The sequence below is a fragment of the Schistocerca piceifrons genome, chromosome 4 (genome assembly GCF_021461385.2).
Source record: "Schistocerca piceifrons isolate TAMUIC-IGC-003096 chromosome 4, iqSchPice1.1, whole genome shotgun sequence".
Classification (NCBI taxonomy): domain Eukaryota; kingdom Metazoa; phylum Arthropoda; class Insecta; order Orthoptera; family Acrididae; genus Schistocerca; species Schistocerca piceifrons.
Genome location: NC_060141.1, coordinates 659,168,277 through 659,174,527, shown reverse-complemented (window position 1 = coordinate 659,174,527; position 6,251 = coordinate 659,168,277). Strand labels below are relative to the sequence as shown.

The 6,251-nt window shown below is 41.3% G+C and overlaps 1 non-coding gene across 1 annotated transcript; it reads left to right on the top strand.

Annotated features, from left to right (window-relative positions):
- The first annotated feature begins 5,869 nt into the window (after nucleotides 1-5,869).
- Trnas-gga lies at nucleotides 5,870-5,953 on the top strand. Its single transcript is given in 2 exon segments — nucleotides 5,870-5,909; nucleotides 5,919-5,953. It is a non-coding gene; the product is annotated as a tRNA-Ser (tRNA).
- Nucleotides 5,954-6,251: the final 298 nt, after the last annotated feature.

The following is a 6,251-nucleotide window of genomic DNA, read 5'->3' as shown; positions in this document are numbered from 1 at the left end:
GGTAGCTAGAAGAAAGAATCGAAAAGGTTTTAAATTAAGCTTAAAGTTTATTGGAAGTAACTGAATTCTCTCATTCGTAAATGCTAAGTAAATATTATCTGGGTAATTTGCGCAAAGTGAGTCTCACTGCTCAAGACATCTACAAAGTTTCTAACTTCAGTACTTGCATTACCGTATTAATCCTTTGACATAAGATTATGGCTCTTCATAAGTGGATTATGACAGCTTTTAAATCTTAAAATTTGGTCAATAATTAAGTGCATTTTTGTTTTCCCCGGAAGCCGATAGATAGCCAACCTACATCTAGGGAGAGTATTGTGACTGCTTTGGAAGTTTAGTAATACACAGGGTGATGCTGTTAAATGAGGACAAACTGCAGGAAATGATTCCTGAGAGGATAACGAGCAAAAGAAGTCATCCTGATATAAAGTCGGAAATGCATTCCAAGGCAGGTACATCCATTTGGATGTGGAGATGAAATATATTTGACAATGATCCCGTTTGAACTCCAGACTGATATCCCGCCAACATGGGGTAAACCAGAAGACTGTCTGAAACCTCCACGACAACTACGATTATCCGTATCATTTACTTGTCGCTGGTTTGTCCCACAGGCCATCGCGATTCGGGGATCTCTGTCACTGATCCTACTCACAACTGAGGCTACCTTGAAAGTCGGTGTTATCGTCAAACTTCGGAATAGCCACGCGCGGGTCACGGAGAGGCCGCATGGTGTGTTGGCACCGAACCATCAGCACCGATTCAGTATGGTTGTATCGGTGACGATTATTGGCGATTACCTCCAGAGACCGATTATATTTCATTCCATTTCGCCTCACAGGCGAGACATGTCTGCACTTCCGTCAGTGACCCTGCCTACCCGACCTGAAACGTCAGGTCATCAGTCTTCTATGCGGCCAGCCACGAACTTCGTTTCTACGCCAGCATCTTCAGCTCAGAGTAGCACTTGCACCCTGCTTCCTCAATTATTTACTGGATTATTCCAGTCTCTGTTTTCCTCTGCAGTATTTACCCTCAACAGCTCTCCCGAAAACCACGGAAGTTATTCCGTGATGTCTTACCAGATGTCTTACCATCCTGCTCCTCTTGTTGTCAGTGTTTTCCATACATTACTGTCCAGAAAACATCCCCGTTCCTTACCTTATCAGTCCACCTACTTTTCAACATTCTTCTGTAGCATCGTATTTCAAATGCTTTGATTCTGTTCTTTTCTGGTTTTCCCGCAGTCCTTGTCTCACCACCATACAATGCTGTGCTCCAAGCGTACATTCTCAGAAATTTCTTCCACAAATTAACACCTATGTTTCATACTAATAGACATCTTTTTCCCAGGAATGCCCTTTTTGCCAGTGATAGTCTGTTTCTTACGCCTTCCTTGCTCTGTCTATCCTGCTGCCTGGGTAGCAGAATTGCTTAACTACATCTACTTCTTGCTTAGCAAACCTATTGTTAAGATCCTCACTCTTCTCATTTCTGTTAATTATCATTACTTTCGTCTTTCTTCGATTTACTCTCTATCCGTATTCTGTACTCAGTAGATTGTTCATTTCATTCACCAGGTGCTGTAATTCTTCTTCGCTTTCACTGAGGGTAGCAATGTCTTCAGCGAGTCTTACCATTGATATCGTTTCCCTTCAACTTTAATTCCGCTGTTGAATATTTCTTTTATTCCTTATATAATATGATTACTTTCCTCTTTTGTCTGTGAAGCTAATATACAAAGAGGGGAAGCAAAATGGAAACCGAACATCCGCCACCACGGGACCAAGGAATGATTCCGTCAAAAAATAATGACCACACGCGTTGATAGTTATCCCATTGGGAGGTGATACGATCAGTCCCTGTTTCGTAGAACGCGATAGACCAATGAGGGATCTAAAACTGTAACCTCTCCTGCACTTCCTCGTCCAACTAAAAGCAACGTCCATGCGTATATTTTGTAACGTTCCTCATATTGATTAATATGCTTAAATGAATGCCTGAACTCGGAATGCATTCAAAACTGGAGCTATAGTGTAGCGTGTTGTAACTGCAAGTGTTGTGCTTACTCTGTGTTATTTTGAGCAAAACTTTATACGAAGTGATTGGGCAATGCAACTCCCAATACCAATAAAGAAATACAGTAACTGCAAAATCCATTGAGCCCCTTAGGTACTGCATCCTCTGGCCCCGATCAAAACTGATAACATTAGTCCCTGTACACATAACAAAGAAATAAAATTGGCTTACCTCTAAAGCAGCAACGGCGGATCGCGTTATATTCTGCTCTCTCATGCGAAAGAATAAAATATACTAGCTACAGAATTATCGGTGTGAAAAGCTGGTAGTAATACTTTGAAACACACATGAAATTCTTTTGGCTGATAAATGAAAACGTTTTAAAAAACTGAATGTCTTTAAAAATACATATGACCTGGGTAGGGAGGCGGTATGATTTTGGTGAATTACTAACACCTACTTTTTCATTAGTGAAGTTGTATTCAACTGAAGTTTGGCTTTTCAAAACATCTGACTATTGAAATTACATTACTCAAAAAATTACATACGTTTTACTAAACGAAAAACCTTTGTTTGCTGACTTTGTCACTAACAGTGAGATTTGTACGTCAAGTATTATCTAACATCACTGAAAAGCATAAAGACAAATCATCAAATTACGTATATCTGTGTTAACAAATCTTAGAAACATTACAAAAGGGAAATATCTAACTAGCTCATAAATCAAATCTTTTTACGCACATTCTGAGGTTCCTAAACATAGAACTCACTGTTACCAGTTATTAGCCAACTCATTTACAGTAACGCTCTGGCAAAATGAAAGTGATAAAAATTAACTTCACCTTAACTTTGAGAAGACTTCTGCTTCCATATTTATTTTTCCAATAATGCATGTACTCGTAAAACTTTTTTTGTAAAATCAATCCAGTAATCCTTTCTTGTCACAAATTTGCATTTCATCATTTCAAATTACAAAATCACTCAGCACCTATTTTGCCTGCGGTGTAACATAAAATATTGGTATGAGAAAATTCCCACATTATAATCTAACACTCGGTGGCTTTACAGAGCACACCACAAAAAATTTCTACTGCATCCTCTTTCACTCACAGATTGATACACACTCTCTGCATTGCCCCAAGCGCTCTCTTACTCCCATCTCAGACCAGAAGCAGTATCTTTGTCTCTGCGGTCGTGCGAAGACAGTGATCCGTTTTATAGAGCCCATCAGAGACATTCATCGTTTACAATATAAGAGTTTCATTTTAGTTTACATTAATATCATTCCAATATCCGGGTGCTACATACAGGTGTACCCAAGTAGACTCCTTTCAATTTCTTCTGGTCGCCGAATATGTGAAAAACAGACGGTGAGTGATTGGGGCTGTACGGAGTACAGATGACGCATAGCCTTCATCCGACTAAGAATGTGCTGGCTGACGTTATTGTGCAACGGATAATTCCGTCCGGCAGCAATCCTGGGCTTTTGGACTTTAAGAGGCGTCGCCGTTTCTGCAAAGTGTCTTCATAGCGCTCCGCAGTGGTTTTGGTTCCAGACTCGAGGAACTCTACGAGTAGATGGCCCCACCAGTCGAAGAAGGTCACTATAACGCCAATTCACACGAAAGCTACCCTTCAGAGATTTCGTTGGGAAACACTGTAACATCCTCCTTAGAGTCCGGATCTTCCACCGTGTAATTACCACACGTTTGGATACCTGCAGAAAGACATGCGTACACGTCTGTTTCACTCTGACGAGGACGTGCAAGATAGGATGCAGTTGTGGGTCCCTCGGCGATCGACCGCGTTCTACGATTCGCCTCCCAGCAGATAAAAATGTCTTAACGTTTGAATTGATTGCTTTGGAACTGAACCATTCAACGAACCGCTTGTGGCGGGTGTTCTGTTTTGATTTGACTGTCTCTAATACAGACAGAACATTCCTACTTGATGGTGTGTTCCCATGTTTGCTTTCAATCTTCGTACACACAGTGATAAAGATATTTTATCCCCACATTCAAGTGGATGTACTTCCCTTGAAACGCATTTCCCACATTATGACCACATTCCCTCAGGAGTCGTTCCAGGCAGTTCCCCCCCCCCCCACCCCCCCCCCCCCCCCCCACACCCCTAGCAAAATAACCTCGTATTCATTCAATTTAGATAGTACTTTACAAATTTTAATTATATAAATTTCATAGAATAAATTATATGGCATAAGAGGAATATACATGTGCCACTACGTATTAGTGTTACAAGCACTGTACACTTTTCCTCAGAAATGCGGCAGTAGCAGAGAAAGCCTAACGCACACTTTAATTTAGAAGTTGATTTGGGAATAAATCATTCACACTACCGCTGGGTGTAAGCTCTAACGGGAATTGATAATCCATGAAGAATCTATGCTACGTGAGGACATAAATACAGAAGCTTCCACTTGCCGGGAAAAACCAAAAGTACGAGAGCCCTACAGGTGGATCGAAGCACTCCGTACGACAGAAAGGCATATCTAGTTAGCTACTGAGAAATATTTCTCTGGCAATTATCCGTGCAGTTTTCAGTCCTCTGGCGGCACGAACGTTTTGTCTGTCTAAAAGCCACTTATCCTTTACCTTTAGCGGATGCTGTGTAATATTATGCAGGTCTCAACTGCTGTTGGCCAGTTTTCTGCAGATCCTCTATCTCTTTTATATCGACCCCCGTTTCTTCTTCTATCACGTCATCAGACATGTCTTCCCCCTTATAGAGTTCTTCAGTATGCTCTTTCCATCTATCAACTCTCACCTCTGCGTTTAACTCGCCGAAGGTTGTTTTGACTTTTCTAAATGCTGAGTCAGTTCTTCCGACAATCAGGTCTTTTTCCATTTCTTCACATTTCTCATGCAGCCATTTCACCTCAGCTTCCCTGCATTTTCTCTTTATTGCATTCCTAACTTACTTGTGTTTCTGTATTCCTGAGTTTCACTGAACATTTTAGTACTTCCTTCTTTCATCGATCAACTGAAGTATTTCTTCTGTTATTCATTGTTTCTTCGCAGTTACCTTCATTGTACTTATGTTTTTCTTTCCAATTTCGGCGAATGCCCTTTTTCGAGATGTCCATTCCTCTTCAGCTGTGCTTCCTACTGAGTTATTCCTTATTGCTGTATCTACAGCCTTCGTGAACTTCGAGTGTATCTCTTCATTCCGCAGTATTTCCGTATCCCACAGCTTGATTCTTTCTGACTAGTCTCTTTAACTTTTGCCTACTCTTCATCATTATTAAATTGTGATCTGAGTCTATATCTGCTCCTGGGTACGCCTTCTGTTTCAATATCTAATTTCGAAATCTCTGACGGACCATGGTGTAATATAACTAAAATATTCCATATCTCCGACTTTTTCCGAGTATACTTCCTCCTCTAGTCATTCTTGAACACAGTATTCTCTCTAACTAGATGAAATTTGTTGCAGAACTCAATTAGCGTTTCCCCTCTCTTATTCCTAGTACCAGGCATATATCGTCCCGTTACCCTTTCTTCTACTCCTTCCATCAGAACTGTATTACAGTCGCCCATGACTATTAGATTTTCATCTCCCTCGTATAGATTCGCTATCTCTTCATTTTCAGTTTGCGACGTCGCCATGTATACGTAAACTATCGTTTTCGGTGTTGGTTTGCTGTCGTTTCTGATAAGAACAACCCTATCACTGAACTGTTCACAGTGACACACTCTCTGCCCTACCTTCCTAGTCATTACGAATCCTATTCCCGTTATACTATTTTCTGCTACTGTTGATATTACCCTATATTCAGCTGATCAGAAATCGTTGTCTCCTTACCATTTCACTTCAATGACCCCACTAGCCGGCCTGAGTGGCCGAGTGGTTCTAGGCGCTACAGCCTGGAACCGCGCGACCGCTACGGTCGCAGGTTCGAATCCTGCCTCGGGCATGAATGTGTGTGATGTGCTTAGGTTAGTTAGGTTTAAATAGTTCTAAGTACTAGGGGACTGATGACCTCAGCAGTTAAGTCCCATAGTGCTCAGAGCCATTTGAACCATTTGACCCCTACTAGACCGAGCTTCTGCATTTTCCTTTTAAGAGTTTCTAGCTTCCCTAGGATGTTCAAGAATCTGAAATTCCACACTCCGACTCGTAGAACATTGTCCTTGAGTTAGTTAGTCAACATTTTCCTCATCGTCACGTCTCTCTTAGGAGTCCCCTACCGGAGATCCGAATAGGTTACCAGT